The sequence below is a fragment of the Brachyhypopomus gauderio genome, chromosome 9 (genome assembly GCF_052324685.1).
Source record: "Brachyhypopomus gauderio isolate BG-103 chromosome 9, BGAUD_0.2, whole genome shotgun sequence".
In the NCBI taxonomy this organism is placed as follows: domain Eukaryota; kingdom Metazoa; phylum Chordata; class Actinopteri; order Gymnotiformes; family Hypopomidae; genus Brachyhypopomus; species Brachyhypopomus gauderio.
The window spans coordinates 23,309,340-23,332,682 of NC_135219.1; the positions used below are offsets into that span (position 1 = coordinate 23,309,340).

Sequence of the window (23,343 nt, forward strand, 5' to 3'; positions counted from 1 at the left end):
CCATTTGGCCCATTAATGGCCAAGATGAAAACTATTTGCATTAGTATTATAAATACACTAACATTTAAGCTGTAAATAAATTTAAGTGCAGTTAAATTTAAGTACTTTACCGTGTAAATAACAGATGTACTGAATCATTTAAAATAACTGAAAAACAAATTTTTATTTCATATTTTTATTCTAATGTGTAAACATTTAAATGCAAATTAAGAAGTCAAAAATTACATAAGATTTATAATAAAAATAAAATGATAATGAAAGAATAAAAATAAATACAGATGCAGTATAGGAATAAAACAATTGCATTCAGTTAAACTTGCTAATGTATAAAACTATATTGATAAGAGTATATTAATTTCTTAGGCTAGTACTTATTTGTTCATTAAAACTATATACAAATCATGTAATAAGTATGTGTTGATTCAGTGTATTTTAAAAACATTTTAAACATTCATAAGTAACAACATAACTCCTAACTAGTGGGTTTACCGGTGTCACTCTTCATGTTCTCTCACTGGTTCTTTCACTGGATCTAAAAACAAACAAAAAAGAGAAATTAATTCAACAAAGAAGCATAGAACATGGTTCTTTAGACACACCTAAGAAGAAAATAATTTCTGGGGTCCATAATATGCAATCCAACAACACAACTTTAAAGTCACATAGAGTATGTGATAGTAAATTAAAATTTTAACTTCTGTTTTATGGACTTATGTTCTTGCCTGACAAGATACACTGGAAGTAATGCACAACTGAAATCTGTGTACCTCATTCGAGCTCGTCTTCCTCCTTCACGGTCCCCTGCGAGTTGAAGCCACCGCTTCATACACCGTTCAACATCCAAATCAGTTGCTTTGGCTGTGATGGGATTCCTCCGTATAGCATCTACAAAATTCAATATCATAAATCAAACAAAGACCATGTTCAATTTAAAAATACAGACTTTTAATGTCCACTGCTTTGCCCACAGACACAAATCTCATTCTGCATTTTCAGCCTAAGGCATATAAAAAATGTACAAAAACAAATCCAAAAAAATGCAAATAAAATAAAAATGCAGTTTACTTACATTTACTTTATTTTATGTAAATAAAATAAAGGTTTTTTATGGCAGATGCTGATATTTCATGATGATGATTATAACCATTAATTCAGCACTGTCTTTGGCTGCAGAGTGATCACACTAGTCAAACGAACTGGACTTTGAGAATCAAAAATGCTCGATCATGGTACAGACTGCCTAGTGTGAGTACACGCTTAAAAATACAGAAATTAACTCTTACCAATCAGTACTGATTTCAGATGCAGTCTCTGAAGTGGCATTTTTCCATTGACTCCTCGCCAGTTGATCCTTTTGGCCACACTGTTGAAAATGTTCGCTTCGTTACAGCCCAGTCTCCCTGATGTCACCTCCACCAGCAAGACCCAAGGTGCAAATCTGAAAGTACAATGTATAATATAAATTTTCATTCATTTCAAAAATACCTACCGTACATATTAGGTGGCCAATCTTCATTAACTGCACATTGCATCAGTAAGAGCAGGGTGTGAAGGTTCAATTAGCAGGGTAAGAGCACAGTTTTGCTCAAAATATTGCAATGCACACAACATTATGCAAACATGACTATCGCATGATGCAAAAAAGTCAAAATACCCAAAAGTGGAGATACATGTTTTGATGCTGGTCACCTGTTGATACCAACCACAGGTCACTTACCTTCTTCTTTTGGGTCTAGGTTGGTCTTCTTCCTCAGTTTGTATACCTGTGTGCTCCACAGCTTCAGGTAGTTTTCTTCTAGCAGCACTGTAATCACCTAATAATTGAAAGACAAACTTCAGCCACCATAAACTGTGAGGCTGTATTGTTCTGTAAAGCAGGCAGGCACTTAATGTCTAAGGCACTATCCACATGTACCCAGACATTTTAAAATATATAGGAATTCCTTTAACTATGAAACACTTGCGTGAGCACTCCAGCATAGCATAGCTTAAGTGAAGTTTAATCATAAATGTTTCAATAAATATATTGATACTGGATTACTGTGCATCAATAACATATGACAAAAATGTTATGTTGCACCATTGTTACTTAAAATCACGAGGACACGATTATAGTGTTGTAATCAAAACACGCTGTATACTTACTTGCTGTGTAGATAACACAAATGCTGTATGGGATCCATGACTCTTGTGGTTGCTCTTGAGATTTGACTGCTCTCTAGGGCTGGCCCGAATAGTGTTTTTTGAGCTCCGGATATTCGGCACTGATTCGAAGCGAATATTCGAAGCTTCATTTTTAAATAAGACGGATTAAAAACGGATTAAAGTACGAAAAAATGAACTGGAGGCTTTGCTGTGTCGTTTTGTCGGTTGAAGATGTCGATGGCTGCGAAGCCATACGGACGGTATGCACCTATACAGATGGAAGCTGTTAATAGGCTGGGCATTTTTTTTTGTGATTTAGCACCTAGTGTTGCCACATTACCCCTTACATTTTATTATATAAATCAGTTTCAAAGTGCCTGCAAGTTATTATCATGTATAACAGGAGTGGCCAACCCGCGGCTCTTGTTTCATGCGGCTCCCCAGCCGGTCCGTGGGCTCACCTGCACAAACGGGGCGACACACTGCTACATTTTCGTGGTGCGCGGTTTGTTTACAAGCCTAGCGAGCCGCCAATACTTTTAAAACCGGCGTAGTGGAAAACACGCTTTCGACTGTCTTCACAGCTAATAATTCACACTCGCCACCCCAAACACCCCCCCCGCTCAACAATCTACACTCGCTCTTTACCGTAACACAGTAAGAAAAGTGGCTCTTGGTCTATGACGGGTTGGCCACCCCTGATGTATAACATTACTGTTAATGTCAGACATAAGCAGCTTCGTCATGGCAAAACATGGCAGACACTATTTAAGCCAAGTTTGTTAGCAGGAATAATCTTGTTTTTTTTTTTACACCGTCAAGAAATAATACTTACCGCAATTTAGATGATTCCTCAAGCTTGATGTGCCACCATGATATGCCATCTGAATATTACATATTTGGCACACCGCCTTTGTCTTGTCTGCATTCAATTTAAAATGCTTCCAAACAGCTGAGCTTCTCGGCATTTTGCCTCATATACCGCCATTAACCTGAACGGAACTGTAACGTTAGAGTGAGGCGGAGCTAAGAAAAAAAAACACGAATATCCGAATACCAAAATTAAAAACCGAATACCTACTCAATGACCGAATATCCGAATATTCGGGTCCAGCCCTACTGCTCTCAGTATCATTTATAAGGAGGCCAGTAGCAAATGCCATCTTTCACCCAAGCAGCTGGAATGACTTCTACCTCAGGGTTCAAGTAGTCAAGGACAACTGGCAACCATCCACCTACAGGAAAACACAATCACAATAGCATTTTATTAATATTTTTTTAAAGAAATAATTATTCTATTTACTGTTTAACATTCATCAGTTAAAAGAAAATGGTGCAAAGATAGCTGGCAGCAGATATCATGCTATATTTCACCAAGTTATATAGTAAATTAAATGATCAAGATGATAAGTGAGGAATATTTGATCAATTTCTCAATTTTATCATAGTTCAGAGATGATGTAGCTTAATCAGGGTATATACAGAGATTCTTAAGTTGAATTTAATACCTTTTTAATACCTACAAAATATTTTTTAATACCAGCATGACTTAAAGCGGCGACTGAAGTGGCCTCTCGGTTGTTGCTAACTACTGGCCTAAGCCAGTCTTAAAACAGGCATGAAAATGGGGGTTATGACCGGTGACAGCACGGGGATACAGCGATTACCATTACGCAAGGGCGTAGGAGCAGGTTTGACATGGGGGGAACGACACATATTTGCTATCAAATCAAAGCCCACACTATCTTTTATATAATTTTTATATTTTATAAATATTAATATAAACTGATTCCACTGTAGGTAAGGTAGTTAATCACTGTATGTATAGTGACATAGAACATTTGTGGAATTACGGTAAATCGCAAATAAATAAATAAATAAACAAAATACAACATTTTCTGTACTTATGTTTATTATTAGACAAGTCCAAATTAAAGGACACTTTATAATCTAAACAAGATACTCAATAATACATGATACTGTTGTCCACAAACTTTAAATAAATTATGCATGCAATGTATGGATTATATTCAGATATAACCAAAAAACTTCTCTGCCTCAGAGGTTGAAACATGGACTACTAAAAGCAACCTGACCAGAGCTTCCACTTGCCCAAATAATCCATGTAGCTACCTCTGAAGGCAAAGCACAAATGATCTCTGCAGCTTCTGCACTGTTACTGTAACTTTGTACCAGTACTCTCCTAATAAGGTGATGCATAATATTTAAAATAATATAACAGGTTTGATGATGATGATGAGTGTTGTGTCCTGTGGTTTAATTTTTTCTTTGGTGGCATGCTGAAATGAAATGACAAAACATTTATGTTAAGGTTTCCTGACTAGAGAAAGTAATGTAGAGAGTAATGTAACTTTACGTTTCTGAGAGCTTTCTGACAAGCGTAATATAAACTTTAGCTAACCCAAACCCTCCTAGTCTGTTAACAGCACATTACAATAAAGCGGTTTTATTGTCATATATATGGTCATATGGTTGGCTATTCATTGCTCTTATCACTGACCTCGCGTTTAATGCTGGCGCAAACTACCCGCCGCTGCAGCGAGGCGAGAGCTTGGGTCAGTGACGCTATGAGTGCGGGATATTTCTGAACATCTCAACACAAGCCTTAAGAAAGCGAAAAACCCAGAGAGCGCCTGGCGAGTTGCTAACAACACAGCGCGTGAATTGCGAACGCTGCCAAACGCGCTTTTAGAAAAATGGTTTTTAAATAGTTTCCGCTTTTTCTTTGGTTTAATTTTTGGGTGGGACAAATCTACCTGTTTCTGATATTGGGTGGCCAACTGTGCCATTGAAATAGCCGATTTCGGCAGTGCTCTGTTTGCTTATTAAGTCAATATGATAATAAAAAAATTTTATATAATTTTCACCCTTTTCAACTTCAAAACGGCGAATTTCGCCGAAAGGTGACAGATTTTCATGCTTGTTTAAATCTTGGGTCGTCAAGCCAGACGTCGGTTAACTTGCACTTTCCTAGAGTTTCACTAACCGGTTTGGCGGCAAACCAGCCAGTATTTAGGTGACTGGCGCGTGCGCGAACAAACATCACATCACGTCACGTCAAATCACTGCTAGCAACATATAAATAAATCTAATTTAAGGAGTTTTAGGAGAAAGGCGCTTAACACAAATTCAAAAACGTCTAGGCAGTTGGATGAGCGTTCGAAAATTTAATACCTCTTCCGATGAAGTTTAAGACTTTTTAATATTTTTTAATGGCCTTAATTTTGGCAAACTGAATTTACTACCTTTTAATACTTTTTACAACCCCGCGGTAGTTAATGGCTACTACTCACATTTAGCCCACCCATGTTCCTAACAAACACAAAAGGATATAGGTTAAGGAGCCAAGACAAGTCTCCTAAAAAACAAAGATCACTCACAAATACTTTTTTTTCTGAGCTAATTACCATACAAATAAGTAACTTGCAATAATAATGTTTATTTATATATCTTTCACAAACTCAAGGTCGCTTTACATTGTTAAAAACAATATCTCCATAGTATTTTGTAATACGCACATCTTGTGTATATTAAAAAATCAGCTAACTGCAGCAATAGCCAGCTAGCCATTCAAATGTTCCTTTCCTGTGTAAATTATATGGTGCCTTGTTAGAAGAGAAAAATAATGTTACACGTTGTTCATCGGACAGGGAAAATATAAAAATATGCAGTAAATTCCAGATTACACCAGTAAGCAGAACCACCGTGAAGTGGAAAAAATTAGGGGTGGGCGATACTCGGAATTTTGGTATCGATACGATACCGATACGATACTGGTCAGTATCGCCGATACCGATACTTCCAAACCGTTGGGGGGGGGCATACTTTTTACTTGAAATTATAATCCATTAATATAATAATTTATATTAAATTATATATATTTTTGCTGATGCTGGTCCAGCGTGTCGCGTGCCAGTGATTATGCCTCGTGCCAATGGTGGCACGCGTGCCATAGGTTGCCGACCCCTGCTGTAGACGGTCAACCAGTTTCAGCTGTGGAAAATTCAATTAAAACAGGCGAATACATCACAATTAAGCCAACTACAGGAAAGTCTGATGTATGGAAGTCATATTCCATTGTAATTAATGGAGAGGGAAATCGGCTTGTTGTGATTGATATCAGAAAGTGTTGGTGTACGTCACCTGACGGCATGTGTTTGGACTGTGGTAAGAAATGGGACAGCGCGATCCATCGCTATATTGCTGTTTTAATAAATACATAAGAAAATTTCAAGTACGAAATCTAATTAATTCAATTCATATTAGGATTGCGGGCGGGAGAAGTCTGGTGAATTGCATTAGGGTTGAATGTGGTAACTAGGAGGGAAATGACGGAGTGACACCTCAGGAAGCAAACCGGCAGAAGGCGGAAGCTTTGGAACATGGCGGCAGGCCGCTGCTAAACAAACTTATCTATATCTTTTTTACCCGCTAACTTAATTTAAGACAACCTAAATAAAAATATATATATAGGCTATATATAATAATAAATATCTGTGTTTGTTCTTCTTTTACATAGGTATCAATGAACGCAACCACTCTGGAGCACCACAAAGATTTGGACAATATATTTACGTATATTGACAATTGCTTCGATAGAATTATCATCAGATCTTCAGTCTCGCAGTATGAGAGATAATCTTATATTTGCAGGTATCCCGGAGAAGGCGGACGAAGACCCCGAGACTACGGTGAAAACATTTATACAGACTCACCTAAAAATCTCAGAGGCAACCGTCCAAAACATCAGCTTTCACCGCGTTCACCGCCTGGGGGGGAAACGGCCGGATGCGCAGAGACCCAGACCGATCGTGGCAAAATTTGAACATTTCAAACATAAAGAACTGCTGAAGAGCCGCGGCCGGGAGCTGAAGGGAACCAACTTCAGCATTAACGATCAGTTCCCCAAAGAAATCCTGGAGCGACGCAAGGTCTTGTTTCCCATCCGCAAGAGTTTCATCCAAGCAGGTTCCCGGGCTGTAATATCAGTGGATAAACTCTACGTGAACGGTCAACTCTACCGCGACACCAACACAACACCATGGCTGTTCTAAACAGGTGAACTGTATCAACACCGACACCAACTCCTTACTACACATTACTTTTCGCCTAGAACAACAAGACATGTTTAATTTAAATAACTAATGCCGGTCTAATTAGCACCGTACTGTATGTTTTCCGTCATTAGTCCTAGTTGTTTATACTTTTTTTGTTGTATATGCACTTTCAGTGTACGTCTCCTTTTCCCTTCCCCTCTCTTTTTCTCTTTCTACACTCACCCAGCGATTTGTTCACCCACTTTCAAGACTGCAATGTATTGTATGCACACACACACGCACATGCAGGCAGGTAGGCAAAACAGACACACACGTAGACATATAGCACAATCTCACACTAACACACAGGAGATACACACACATGACCGATTCATGCAGGCACACACACTCAGGCATATAGCGCAGACGCAGACACATACACAAAACATTCAACACAGGCATACTACACAGAAGTGCAACACACACACCTTTAGCAACCATCCAACACTCAAACAAGTAGTTTTAACATTAGTTCACTGAAGTTCGTCACATGGAATGTACGTGGAACTGGTTCGAGGGAAAAGAGATTGAAAATTTTTAATCGGCTAAACGACTTACAAGCAGATATTGTCTTTCTACAGGAAACACATATGTCTAAAACACCTACATACACACTGACCTCTCCTCAGTTCCCACACCTGTACTCAGCCTGTTACAACTCAAAACAAAGGGGGGTGGCCATATTAATTAACAAAAGGATAAGCTTTTCCATTAGCAACAATATAACTGATCCAGATGGTAGATACATAATACTCAACCTATCCATTCTAAATATGCGTTTATGTTTTGCTAACATATATGGGCCGAATGTTGACGACCCCTCCTTTTTCCACAATATTTTCACTGCACTCTCTGATCACTCTGACACCAAACTAATAATAGGAGGAGACTTCAACTTGGTACTTGATCCAGATATCGACAGGCTCAGTACAGCAGTGAGTCAAAGGAACTGGCAGTCTATAGACACCCTAAAACAATATATGAACGATTTTGGGCTCTCTGATGAGTGGCGTTCACACCACCCCACTCTCCGGGACTACTCTTTCTTTTCGGCAGTACACCACTCACATTCTCGTTTAGACAACTTCTTAGTTAGCAATTCCATTATGACAGATGTCACAGACACTTGTATTCATCCTATCACTATCAGTGACCATGCACCGGTCTCTCTCTCTTTGACACAGAAAAGAACCACACCAGCAACGAGGAACTGGAGATTAAATACATCATTACTTAAGGAACAAGATTTCATTAATTACTTCAAAAAAGAATGGGCAACATATTTAGAATATAACGATCTACCAGGAACCTCTCCATGTGTTCTTTGGGAAGCAGGGAAGGCAGTAATGCGGGGGAAAATAATATCCTACTGCACACATAAGAAAAAGACAGAAAAAACACAGGTATTAGAATTGGAAGAAAAAATAAAATCTTTAGAAGCTGCCCATGCTGCTTCACCACAAGAACACACACTGAGCAAGCTGAGGAAACTCAAACTGGAATTAAATGAAATAATAGATAAAAAGACACAATTTTTACTGCAAAGACTGCGCTGGCAGAATTTTGAACATGGCAATAAATCTGGAAAATTCCTTGCTAATCAGTTAAAGCTTAATAAGGAAAAAACAACTATCTCCTCTATTAAGAACTCAACAGGTAGCATTATTCACGACCCACAACAAATAAATAAAGCTTTTAAAGAGTTTTATAAAGCTTTATACGCATCACAGATTAATCCATCAGATTCAGCTATTGAAGAATTTATTAATAATATAAATCTCCCAAAGCTAGAAAACGAACAAATTGTTGCACTGGATTCACCACTTGCTCTGCCCGAATTACATGAAGCCTTACAGCAGCTACCAAATAACAAAGCTCCAGGACCAGATGGATTTCCTGTAGAATTCTACAAAGAATTATGGTCGGTGCTAGAACCAACCTTTTTTAGAATGGTAACTCAAATTCAAAATGATCACGTACTGTCTCCAGACATGAATTCTGCTAACATCAGTGTACTTCTAAAGCCAGGCAAAGACCCTACACTTCCTTCCAGCTATCGCCCCATTTCACTCATAAACATAGATCTTAAAATTATTTGCAAAGCACTTGCCAGAAGATTAGAGGAAATCACCCCACTTATAATACATCCAGACCAGACAGGTTTTATCAAGGGTAGACAATCTGCCAACAATACACGCAGACTAATAAACATAATAGATTACTGCACAATTAACAAATTAGAGACTACCATTGTATCTTTAGATGCAGAAAAAGCATTTGACCGGGTAAACTGGAAATATTTATTAGCAGTTCTACACAAATTTGGATTTGGCCCATCCTTCATTAACTGGATCAAAGTCTTACATAGTTCTCCTAATGCACGGGTTAGGACAAACGACATCACCTCACAAAGCTTCACTCTGCAAAGGGGCACCAGGCAGGGCTGTCCACTGTCACCCTCACTTTTCGTTCTCTTCATTGAGCCATTAGCAGCAGCAATTCGACAAAATGCAAATATTACAGGAATTAACACAGGAACCACAAACCATAGGATAAGTCTCTACGCAGATGATGTATTACTTTTCCTACAGAACACACAAGATTCCCTTCCGAATACAATCAAACTTATAGACAGCTTTTCTTCTATAACAGAATATTCCATCAACTGGGGCAAATCAACAGTTTTGCCTATAAACTGTAGTTTCCAGAACACGACCACCACTCCACTACAATCAGGTAATATTAGATATTTAGGCATACATGTCTCTGCTAAACTGTTAGACTTGGTGCAGTTAAATCATATCCCTCTATTAAAAACAATAGAAGATGATCTCACACGTTGGAACGCTTTACCTATATCACTCATGGGGAGAGTGGCTACCATTAAAATGATGGTTCTACCCAAAGTTAACTATTTATTCTCATTAATCCCAAATAAACCCTCTGCTGCTTGGTTTAAATCCCTAGATTCAAACATCTCAAAATTTCTATGGAAAAACAAGCCATCAAGAATAAGTATGAAAACCTTGCAAAAGCCAAAACGCAATGGTGGCTTAGAATTACCAAATTTTTATCAATATTTCTTAGCCAATAAATTACAGTACATTTTAAAATGGGTCAAATACGACTTAATAGACAGGCCATGGTTGGACCTAGAACAAGCATTTTGCGGGAAAATAAAACTCTCAGACCTACCTTACATTAGCTCTAATATTAAGCGTCAGGACTGTTTTAAAAGCCTTAATATAAATACTTCACTGACAGCCTGGTGGGAATTCCTTAAATTAACTCGGTCCCCACTCATCCCATGCAAACTAACACCCATTTGGAACAATCCAGACATCTGTCAGAACAAGAAAGTACTACATTTTTCATCATGGCATGACAGGGGAATAAAAAATTTAGAACATGTTATTAAAGATGGAAACTTTGTCACATTCCAGGAACTTGTATCAGAATATGGAATAAACAACAGTAGATTTCTGGAATATCAACAATTAAAATCCATCATTCAACAGAGATTCAACCGCAATCAACTGAACTTAGAAATATCAGCATGGATAACTGAATTTTTTAATCTATATACTCCTAAATTATTATCAAAATTGTATAAATTATTGTTAAAATTAGATGACTCAATCTCCCTTCCGATAGCCAAATGGGAACGAGATCTATTTATTAATCCAGATCAACATTTCTGGACCGACATGTACAAATATCTTCAAAATAAGTAAAAGCCCCAACTTACAACTTATACAATACAAAGTCCTTCATAGAACACACTATACAGGACAAAGGATGTTCCAAATGGGCCTAGCACAATCAAACATATGCACCCACTGTACAGGCAATATAATTGATAACTATATGCATGCTATATGGGATTGTAGGCCTGTTAAGGAATTCTGGCAGAAGGTATGTGTAGAATTGTCCACGGGGCTTAAAAGCTGCATCCCAACTTCCCCCAGACTGTGCATCTTAGGAGACGTCAGTGAATTAGATACAGAGGCAGACATATCTCACACAGTTCTCACTGCCCTATGCATCGCCAAGAAAACCATTCTTATTAATTGGAAAACGAAAAAGGACCTGCATATTACTCATTACAAAAATTTATTACTTGATCACATCTGTCTGGAGAGAATGTCTGCTTCCTCTAAAGACCAGTTGGAGGAATTCAATTCTCTTTGGTCCCCACTGATCAGTTCCATTAGCTAGTCGGGGTGGTTGGCAGGGGCCTCGGCTCCCGGAGGGCCGGTTGGTGGCTGGGGGTCGACCCCGGGGAGGCTGCTCGTGCCGGCCACTTTCTGGGCGGGGGGGCCGGGGCTGCCGACCTGGGATGGCATGTGCTTGCCCTGGCGGGCGGTGGTTGGGGGGGGCTTGGGTGGCGCTCCCTCTGGGCTCTGGGGTGTGGGGCCGGGGCGTGGGGGGGAGCAGGTGCTGGCCCTCGGCGGGGTGGCTGGCCTCCCCTGTGGGGCCGGGTGGCGGGACCCGGGGCCTGGTGCCTGGGGCCCCCCGACCCCGAGCTGTGGCCCTGCCCGTGCGGGGGGACCTGCGCCGCTGCGGTTGCGCCGCTGGGGGTGGTGGGTCGGTCGGCCTGGGTCGGGGCGTCGGGTCTGGGCCTTGGGGCTCCGAGGTGCCTGGGTGGTGGGAGTGGGGTGGTGGATGATGGGGATGTCTGTTGTGGGCTGGGAAGTAGGGTTCCGGACTCCGACCAGCATGTCCTCAATACTGTTGATGTCTGTCATCGTTTGTTCACTGTGCGATTGGTATGGTTGTGGGTGCATACACAGGGGTGTGGTGTATATGGGACAAGCGTGTGTGGCGTTGACTGGTGTATATGTATGTGTAGATATATATGTATATATGTATGTATGTGTATGTATATATCTATATATATGGATGGATGTATGTATGTATATGTGTATATATTTATGGGTTAAATGTGTGAGTGCATACGTGTATGAAAGAAATGTGTGTCTAGGTGTATGTGGATGTGCGGACCGGCTGCTCTCTGTGGTGGGGGTGGTGTGGATCCGGGCTTGGATGTGGTGGTGGGGGGGGTTGCCGCCCTGGTCTCCCCGGGTCGACCGCTCCCTGCCTTGAGCTGGGGGGGCAGTGAAGTTCGGTGCTCAATGAGCCAGCTAGCAAGCTGGCTCTCCTCTTCCAGAGGACCCTTTCCTCTGGACCTAAGCATTCCCACCCACCCACCCCCCCCCACACACACACACACACACACACATCCTTGCTCATTTAGGATTCTGGGGACAGGCAGGTACCCAGAGGTTGACGAGGTGGGCCTGCTGCCATGGTTCACCCGTCTCCTCACCACTGTCTGTCCTTCAGTTTTTACTGCACTTTAGACATTGAGGGCCTTTGAGGGGACGGTGTGGACATGCACTCACGTTTGTCCTAGCACCTGTCCCCTCAATTTTAACTGCACCATAGTATCACACACTACGACACATGCATATACACCAACACCTACACACAACACTGGGGGTGGAGGGGTGGGAAGGCCTTCCTTCACCCGCTTCCTGCTCCCTGCCGGGGCGGGGGGGGGTTGCTGGCGCGGGACTGGGCTGGCGGCTTCCTAGGACCACTGCAGGTCCTTGCTGGTCCAGCCATTTGCCCCTGCCGCAGAGGGTGTGCTAGTCTGGATAAGTGTGTGTCTCTGTCCTTGTTTTCTTCTTGTTTCTGAATGGGTGGATGAATGAGTGCGTGTTGGTGGGAGGGGACATATGGCCAGGTTTGGAGGTGTGAGGGTGAACTTGAGTGTATGTGTGTGTGGGGGTGGGTGTGTGCATGGTGGGGGTGTATAGGGGCGAATGTAGGGTGGGTTTGGTTATGTGGGTGAGGACAGCTGGTTCTGGGTCGGGGCTGGTCGTGCCCGGTTCACTCCCGGACGCTCCCCTGGGACTACTGCACTACTCCAGAGGGGGGGCGCCTTGGAGCTCCGGAGTCCGGCTTGGCCCCCCGGCGTAGGGGCGGTTGGCCCGCTCCCCTGGGCGGTGGTGATATGGGGCGGCCGGGTGCTCCTCGGCGGGAGGTGGGCCCTGCCGGGTGGTGGGTGGCTTTCCGGGCGCGTGGCGCCGTGGTCTTGCCGCTGGCCCCTGGGGGGGGGCATCCTGGGGGGGAGGCGCTCTGTTCCCTCTGGTTCCCCTGGACCTGCGCTCCTTGACTGGTGGGGCGCTGTCCGGGGTCTCTCTCTCCCGCCTGCGGGGGCGGGCGGGTGAGGGTTTCTGGGAAGTGCGGCTCTGGTACTCCACCGCTCTGTGGGGGGCCGTGGGCGGGTGGGGTTCCCGGGTCTCTCTCCGCCCGCCTCTGGCCTCTGGGGGAATGCTGTCGCAGCTACCCACCCTTGCTGGTAAGTACATTCCATACATCTATCCTATGTTGCACTTCTAGGTTGCACATAAACACACACTCACACACACCCATACATTGCACTCATCTGTACTATATGTATTTGGTTTACTTTCTGTACTTCTTTGCAGTGGTCATTTGAGCTGGTTGCGTGTTTTATTTTATTAATATTATTATTATTTTATTAGGGTTCACACACGTAGTGTGGGAAACCTATTGTAATTGCTAGAATTTTTCTTCTTTTTCTTCTTATTATTAGGGTTCACACACGTAGTGTGGGAAACCTATTGTAATTGCTCGAATTTTTCTTCTTTTTTTTTTTCTTCTTATTATTATTATTATTTTTCTCCGCATAAAACGCATACTGCAGCCTATTCGGGATTTCAGGAAAACGATTATTAAAAAATAAAAATCTAAGGAAAATGAATTAAGAATAAGTTGCATTGTACGTCCTCTTAGGGCTTCCGTAGCTTTTAACTTCATTTAACAGTGATAACATTAAAACAACCTTTAACATTAGGTCATTGTTGTAAACTGTTATAAGTAGCCTCGTTGTTTAAGTTGTTCACCATAGGGTGGCAGTATAGCGCCTTATACACGTACATGTATAAGAGAGTTAGAAACCTGCATGTTGGCGGTAGAAAATCCCGTGTACGTGTGCTGGAATAGAATAAAAAAACCTTCGAGCTGCCTTCCCTTCCGTGAAGTGTTTGTGCTGCCTCTATATCCAATATACTACATATTTGGCGACGAGGATAAACTGGAACTGGGACTGTTCGGTGAATTTAAAAGAATCCCATGATGGCCACGGTAGGAACTGTGACTCCGTTTGATTCCCAGTTGCAGTCCTGGGAGGAGTATTGCGAGATGCTAGAATATTTTTTCGAAGCTAACGATATCGAAGACGCGGATAAAAAAAGAGCCATTTTGATAAGCTGTGTGGGACCTGCTACGTATAGCTTAATGAGAAGTCTAGTGTGCCCTCAAAGGCCGGGAGATAAGACGTTCGAACAGTTGGTTAACTTGCTCAAAGCTCATTTTAACCCCAAGCCAAGTGAAATTGTGCAGAGGTTTCGGTTTAACTCCAGGATGCGCAAAGATGGTGAAACTGTGGCTGATTATGTGGCGGAACTACGGAAACTGGCCCAAGATTGTAATTATGGCGAGTCCCTACCAGTAATGCTAAGAGATCGGCTAGTGTGTGGGGTCAACGATGATCATATTCAGAGGAGATTACTGGCTGAACCAGATCTGACGTTCGAGAAAGCGCTGAAAACCGCGCAGGCTATGGAGTCAGCTAGTCAGAATGTGAAGGATTTGCAGAGTCATGTTCTCGATGATACTGGGAAATCTTATAAGTCGCAAGCAACAGTTCATCGTGTGGGGGCGGAGCATAAGAAAGAGCAAATGTGCTACAGATGCAATGGGTCGCACTCGGCAATGGAGTGCAGATTCGCCAACCAATGTTGTCACAAATGTGGCAAGAGAGGCCATATTAAAAGGGCATGTCGCAGCAAGGATGGCGTGGGCACGGACCGTGGTAAAAAGGCGTCTTGGGAGCCACGTGGTCAAGCTAAGCTGGGCAGAGTGAACAAAGGGCGGAGAGCCCATCTTTTAAAAGAGGAAGAAGAGGAGGAGCCAGCTGAAGGAGAGATGCACACAATTTACAGTGTTGAAGAGCACAGTTTACATAAAGTAGCGCCAATTACAGAGAAAGTGAACATAAATGGTGTGGAGGTAACCTTTGAAATTGACACTGGCTGTGGAGTGACTGTAATGAACAGGGAGCAGTACGTCAAGCTCTGGCGAAAGTCACAAATACCAGAATTAGAGAAATGCAAAATGGTGCTAAAAACATATACAGGTCAGAGAATAGAGGTTCAAGGTAGGACAGAAGTGATGGTGTATCACAATAACCAGGCAAAGTCTCTTCCATTAATTGTGGTAGATGGAACAGGACCAAATCTGTTGGGCAGAGACTGGTTGCAGCAGTTGGCAATAGTGGTACAGTCCGTAAACCAAGTAGCACCAGAAAGGAAACTCACTTTGGAGGTAGTGTTGGAAAAGCACTCTGAAGTCTTCAAGGATGAGTTGGGTCAACTTAAAGGTACCAAGGCACAAATACATGTAGATAAGGAAGCCTTACCTAAATTCTACAAACCAAGGCCAGTGCCTTATGCCATGAAAACCTTGGTAGAAAAGGAACTCCAGAGACTCTTAGAAGACAAAATCATAGAGCCAGTTAAGTTCTCAGAGTGGGCTGCTCCAATAGTTCCTGTTCTTAAGCCTGGAGGAGCTGTAAGAATTTGTGGGGATTATAAACTCACTGTGAATCGAGTCTCCAAGCTGGAACAGTATCCGATACCGAAGGTCGAAGATCTGTTTGCTAACTTGGCAGGGGGAGAAAAATTCACAAAGTTGGACACGAGTCACGCATACCAGCAAGTGGTATTGGATGATGATGCTAAGAAGTATGTGACTGTCAATACGCACAAGGGTCTGTTTACGTATTGTCGCCTACCATTCGGTGTGTCCTCCAGTCCTGCCATCTTTCAGCGCACCATGGAAAGCATTTTGCAAGGCATTCCCCGTGTAACAGTCTACTTGGATGATATACTGGTGAGCGGGAAATCAGAGGCGGAACATCTCAGCAACTTAGATGAAGTGTTGACACGGTTGAGGGAGAGTGGCCTTCGCCTTAAACGAAGTAAATGCAGTTTCCTAGGCAAAGAAGTGGTGTTCTTAGGCCATAGGATAGATGCTACAGGCCTACACCCTGTATCTGAAAAGGTGCAGGCGATTCAAGAGGCACCCCCACCTAGGAATGTGACAGAATTCAAAGCTTTCCTGGGGTTATTGAATTATTACCATCGATTCTTGCCAAATCTGTCCACTATTTTGGCACCCCTGCACAAACTGTTGAGAAAAGACACTGGGTGGAGCTGGGGAAGCGAACAGCAAAGAGCTTTTGAGAAAGCCAAGGCTCTCATGGAGACATCAGGAGTCTTGGTACATTATGATGCAAGTAAAGAGTTGCTGTTGGCGTGTGATGCATCCCCGTATGGAGTGGGTGCTGTTCTATCGCACCGCATGTCGGATGGTTCAGAACGACCGATTGGATTTGCATCTAGGACACTTAATCCAGCAGAAAAAAATTACTCACAGCTGGACAAAGAGGGTTTAGCAGTGATATTTGGGGTGAACAAGTTTCACAGCTATTTGTATGGGCGAACCTTCACAATAATCACAGACCACAAGCCACTCCTCACCTTGTTTAATGAGCTGAAAGGAGTTCCACAGATGGCTTCACCTAGGATCCAACGTTGGGCAGTTACCTTGCGAGCGTATGAATACACTATTGTGTATAAAGCGGGCAAGGATCACAGTAACGCAGATGCCCTTAGCCGATTGCCAGTAAAGGTGACAGAGGAACCCTCAACAGATGTTGAGCGAGTACTGTTGTTGGATCACATGGATGCACCATTGGTGACAGCGAGACAAGTGCAGAAGTGGACAGACAGAGACAAGGTATTAGCTTTGGTACGGGAGTATGTACTAAGGGGTTGGCCATCAAAAGTCAGTGATCCTAGCTTGGTGCCCTATGTACACAGACAGGAAGAACTCAGTGCTAGTGAGGGATGTGTGTTGTGGGGGTCCAGAGTTATAGTCCCACCTGCAGGTAGGGAGGGAGTGCTGAAACAGTTACACCAGTCACACCCTGGCATAACTCGGATGAAAGCTCTGGCACGCAGCTACATCTGGTGGCCAAAACTAGACGAAGATATTGAAGCGTTGGTCAGAACATGTACAGTGTGTCAAGAAAACAGAGCTCGCCCAGCGGTAGCACCCCTTCATCCCTGGGAGTGGCCAGAGCAGCCATGGAGGAGAGTACATGCAGACTACGCGGGACCATTCATGGGAAAGATGTTTCTGATCTTGATAGATGCTCATTCTAAGTGGATGGATGCATATCCACTTAACAGCTCTACTTCCGTGGTCACTGTAGAATGCTTGAGGAAAAGTTTCAGTCAGCATGGTATTCCAGAGATGCTGGTAACGGATAATGGAACATGCTTCACCAGTAGGGACTTTGCAGAGTTTATTAGACAAAACGGCATTAACCATGTCACGACAGCTCCTTACCATGCGTCATCCAATGGATTGGCAGAAAGGGCTGTGCAAACATTTAAGACCTTGATAAAGAAGACTACAAGTGGCAGCATTGAAACCAGAGTATCTCGAGCCCTCTTCAGTTACCGCATAACACCTCAGAGTACTACAGGGAAGTCACCAGCAGAGCTGCTGCAAGGAAGGAGATTGCGATCCACCTTAGACCTAATCCATCCAAACCTCAAGGGTAGAATGGTACAGCAACAGTTAAGACAAAAGCTCTACCATGACTTGCATGCCAAGAGTCGAAGCCTTGAGGAGGGAGATCCTGTTTACACTCGAAACTTTGGATCAGGGCCAACTTGGATTCCAGGATTAGTGGAGCAGCGAACTGGTCCAGTCTCATGTAGAGTAGCACTAGGCAATGGCAAGATTGTGAGGAGGCACATTGACCAAGTGAGAAGCAGGACTGCTTCCTACTCTTCAGCAGAAAACTTACCTGAGACGATTTCTACAAGAGCAACTGCAGCCGCATCGGGTCAGAACTGTGAACTGGAGAATACAGTGGCAAGTGGGAAACTACATGTGCCAGAGGCAGCAGATGCGCCTGCTTCCCAAGTCTCGCCCATAAGTCATCAGCAGACATTACTTCGGAGGTCCGAGCGAGATCGAAAAGCACCTGATTATCTGAAGGAATTTGTTAGAGTAGTGGTGAGTTCCCCAGCCACAGGGTAAGAATGAGCCCTGGAACTCATTGAGACTGATGGTAGTCTACCCGGACGTCTCTAGATTAGTGCACCGTTATAGCACTGGTTTGTGGACTTTAAAACTTATTAACATGTGTTGGTTATTGGGGTGATAGTGAATATTGTAAATGCAGAAATAAGTTTAATTCAGAGGGGGAGGAATGTTGTAAACTGTTATAAGTAGCCTCGTTGTTTAAGTTGTTCACCATAGGGTGGCAGTATAGCGCCTTATACACGTACATGTATAAGAGAGTTAGAAACCTGCATGTTGGCGGTAGAAAATCCCGTGTACGTGTGCTGGAATAGAATAAAAAAACCTTCGAGCTGCCTTCCCTTCCGTGAAGTGTTTGTGCTGCCTCTATATCCAATATACTACAGTCATCAACATTCAAAACAGCCTTTTAGCTGCTTTGTCAAGCCAACATAAAGTTTGTTCACGAACTTTGCCTTTCTAGTTACTTTATGTGCTCTAAACACCATCAGTACCGACTTCACCAGTACCGTTTCCACCTTGTAACCAGTTTCCAACTTATTTTCGATTTAACAGTCAATTAGTCGATTTAACTTCAGGCATATAAACAGACAATACAATAAGGTACAAATAAAACACTTGATTTGCAACATATACATTAAATATATATAGTAACACACAAACATCTTCAATTTCTTCAATCACTTTCTCCACGTCTCCATTCAACCCGCACTGTCACACCCCTCACCACACAAACTCAATAGCCAACGCTGTATTACCACAACTCCGCTTCAAAAGCCACCAAAACGCTTTCGCTTTCCTCGTCTTTTTAAACGCCACGTTGTCCAGACATATTCATACAGTGTTTTTATACATAGTTCCCGACTACCTACATTTAGCCAAAAAAAAAAAAACATGCCAACCCCTCCATGCATGGTCAACACGTGCCCTATCGCCATTGCTCGTGCACTTCATGTAACCGATTACAAGTTTAGCAACTTGCTTGCTACAACCATATATATATACAATTACCAACTACTAACTCATTTACCTTTTAAACACAATGACTCTTTACATTTCACTATATGGACAATAAAGTAACAAACTATGCAATTCTCGTAGCACATGCAACATTCATCTTACCTTATCGAGTGTGCGTTTTGCAGGAATCGAATACCTACTTCCCTATACTTCCGCTCATTTCAAAATAAAAGTTCTACAACTACACTCTCCCTTCAGCTTTCAATATAGTATCACATATGAAGAGCATTTGTACAGTGACCAACTACATCTTTTAAAATACTTTTTTTTCTGAGGGCCCATTATAATAATCTCACTAATAACATCACACCTACATATATATTTGTCTTGTAAACAAAGTACATTTATTTTAATGCAGATCATTCCTGTACTCAGATGTGTCAAAACCTTTTGCCTCCTACTTTAATGTTTTTGCCCTATATAACACATGTACATTAACAGTAATACATTATATTTACACTTTTATCCTTTGAGATATGCAACATTTTAATTTTACAATATATTTGACTTGGAAGAAGAACTGCATTCCTTCCACTAACAAACATGCTTTCTTTGATTAATTCTCTCCTTATTCTTACACAATCCTATAATTTATTTGCTTGTGTGACTCCTGCTTACACATCTCAAATGTTATGCCTCAAAGTAACTGCTACACATTCCCTTTCATCAGCCAGACACCTTCTCCCCTTCTCCTTGGATACTCCCCTTCTCTGTCATGTGCTTGTGTTGTCCTGCCTGCCTGCCCCTTTGATTATTCTATCTACCTGTGTCTTGTTTGATTCCCTGTTTCGGTGCATTTAACACCCCATGTCTCTTCCCTCAGTGTCAGTCATTAATTGTAAGTAATTGTTTTTCTGTGTTCATGCTAATTTGTATTTTCCATGTTCATTGGTATATGCTCATGTGCTTGTGTTGTCCTGCCTGCCCCTTTGATTATTCTATCCACATGTGACTTGTTTCATTCCCTATTTAGGTGCATTTAGTCCCCCTTGTATTTTTTTCTCAGTATTGGTCATTGATGGTAAGTAACTGTTTTTCTGTGTTCATGCTATTTTGTATTTCCCATGTTCATTATTATATGCTCAGCCCCTTGATTTTCTCCCATATCATCCTGTACCTGTTTTATTCTGTTTGGTTCTGTTAATGTAAGTTGGCATTCTATGCTCATTTTGATATTCTTCTGGTCCCTGTGTTCCAATTTGATTTGTAGTTTGTGGGTACTAATGTTTATGCTTGTGTCAGTTTGGAGTCTTGCCCTGTTTGGTTATTTCACTTCTTATTTATGTATCCTAGCAGTGTATTGTTCCTTGTTTGTAGTAGTCTCTCCAGTCATCTGTGTATTGAATTTTATTTTACTTTTATTAAGACTACATTCTCCTGTGCTTGTGTCCAGTCAGCCTGTTTCAGTTATCTAATTTTTAGCTATTAAACTTTATGGTGGGCCACAACTGCTCACTCCTTCTGTTGTAGCCTAAAATTTTTTTCTTTAATTTATGCTACTCCTTTCCCATAGGGGTAAGGTAAATCATTCCCCCTTGTATCGAACTGCTCTTTTTCCTCCATTCTCTCACAACAGATCCTGATTCATTCCTGATTCACTTTCCAACATGGCATCAGCTTCAAAAGCTACGTACAATCTTCGAGGATATATGCATGAGGTTTCACCACTACATAAAGCTGGTGCCACCTGTAAGCAATATTTTACAGCATGGTTGCAAGAGGCAGACCGCACGTCACGTGTGGTGGTCTTTGTACCACATCACCACGACTTCTTCAGTCATGCTGAAAAGGACAAGTAAGTATCTTACTTTTAACCTGTTCATATATTGATCACTACATGATGGCACCGTGTTCATAAAATGTACTATTATAATACTCCTATCACACTTCCAGAAATCCAGTTCTGCTCATGGGTGTTTCCCTAAGCCCCTCGCGACAAGACGAGGGCAAAAATGACATTATTGTTAATAGATATTCAAGAGTCAGTTGCCTCAGGAATCTCGATTTCGCATTTGATGTCTCCCCACCATGTCACACACTCACCAAAACGCTAATGGACATCGTCAAAAATCCTGTCCAGTACCAACGTGTAAGTCCCACCACACTCACTACTTGCACCCTTCTAAATAAACACAATCGTTCCCCATTATCACTCAATAACTACAAATTAATACCTGAACTCTATACTTTGCACATCTTGGACCCATATGCTCTATTTGAACACTTTCACTTTTGCTCCATGTGTACATTTTGGCTCTATTTGCACTTGTTTTTTTACCATAAGCCATATGTATTTGAAACTATTACCTAATGCTTTGCCTTCTAATCTTTCTCCCCATTCTTTATTTTTTTTAGGTCAACATATCGGTTTGTGTAGTGGAGGAGAGGGAGCGCAGTGAAGATTTTACCAAGAGCAACACAGCCACACCTCTCGACAAAGTGGTGTATGCAGTATCCGACAAGACTGCATCGCTACATCTTGCAGTCTGGGGCACCCACACATTTGAAGTAAACAACTGGTACAACTTCTCAAATGTCTCTGTGCGCATCTTCTTGGGGCAGACGACACTAACCACTACAAAGGACACAGCAATTCAAGCTATACCTCATGCTGGCCAATCAGTAGATCCAGTTCCAGAGGACGTGCTCACCATTCAAGGTGAGATTGCAATGGTTGATATTAACGTGAAACACCTTTGCCCGAGTAGACACCCTCTGGACTTTGTGAATCTGTCCACATTAATGACAAGATGCCAGTCTTGCAGGGCATTCTGCAAGACTGCAAAGCTCCATGCTGTGGCTTGTGGCACCCTCACAATTATAGATGATACAGGCACACAACATGCTCACCGTATGAATGACAAACTAATTAGAGCTGCGCTCTCACTGGGGTCTTGTCCTCTGCCACAGCCTGATGAGCTTTCAGCTCAGTTTCTACAACATGATCGAGCCACCATAACCACCAAAGGCTCTAGAGTTGTATCTATAAAACTTGACCCAGCACCTGAAGCCCCAGTGTCTGATGCTGATCTAGAGCATTGCTTTAAATAAATGTTTAAAAACTTTTGTTCATTGGCACTTAGCCCTGACCCTAGAAAAAGAGCATATTTTCTTTGACTTATGTACTACAGCCATCATATTTGTACATTCTGTTTCTTTTAACTTGTTTAGTTGGTACAAGGACTACAATTTTGATTTATGGCATTATGTACTGTTTGATTTCAATACTTATTGGCATCTTTTGTTACACTTTCTATTAATAAACATGCATATCACATATACAACTTTGTGATTTTTACTCCCACTCTAACCTCTATTGCAGAATCCTATGTAAATTCTAACTTGCAGTCTGCACACCATTTTTACTATTCTGCTCAGTGTTTGCACCTCTAGCTCAATACTTCCACTCTCACACCTGCCCTTGCATTCATGCTGCAGCCACAACCATCCATACCTCTTTGAAATATCAAGGGCCACCTAGGGTAGTCACACATGCCTACCCGCAGGTATTTATTTACAAGTGGTTTTTTTAGTCGTCACAAAGCAGCTTTACAAGTGTCTGAGTCCAAGCCCCCAGTGAGCAAGCCAAGGGCAACAGTGGCGAGGAAAAAACTCAGCTCCAGCTCAAACTGTACGACTAAATCGCAGGGAGAGTCGGCTCGTGGAGCTGCTTCAGCAGTGCGATACTCTCACGAGGAGCGATTTGAATTTCAAACATGTTTGATATTCTTGCGACGCTGCGATTTCTGATCGGGAGTTGGTCGTGAGGTGTGAATCGTTCCTCGTTTACCTGTGTAAACTATACGATGCACGACACGCGATTGAGCCGAAACGAGTGAAAAATCGG

The 23,343-nt window shown here is 42.2% G+C and overlaps 1 long non-coding RNA gene across 9 annotated transcripts; it reads right to left on the bottom strand.

Annotated features, from left to right (window-relative positions):
- Positions 1–308: 308 nt before the first annotated feature.
- LOC143523518 (uncharacterized) lies at positions 309–19,634 on the bottom strand. Of its 9 annotated transcripts, none has more exons than XR_013133391.1 (6): positions 12,267–13,280; positions 6,882–8,628; positions 1,718–3,380; positions 1,284–1,438; positions 768–885; positions 309–532 (listed from the first exon to the last, which is right to left on the bottom strand). It is a non-coding gene; the product is annotated as an uncharacterized LOC143523518 (long non-coding RNA). The 9 variants fall into 9 exon arrangements; XR_013133389.1 differs by having other exon boundaries at positions 6,882–8,631; XR_013133394.1 differs by lacking the exon at positions 12,267–13,280 and having other exon boundaries at positions 310–532; positions 1,718–3,137; positions 3,227–3,380; positions 6,882–11,484.
- Positions 19,635–23,343: the final 3,709 nt, after the last annotated feature.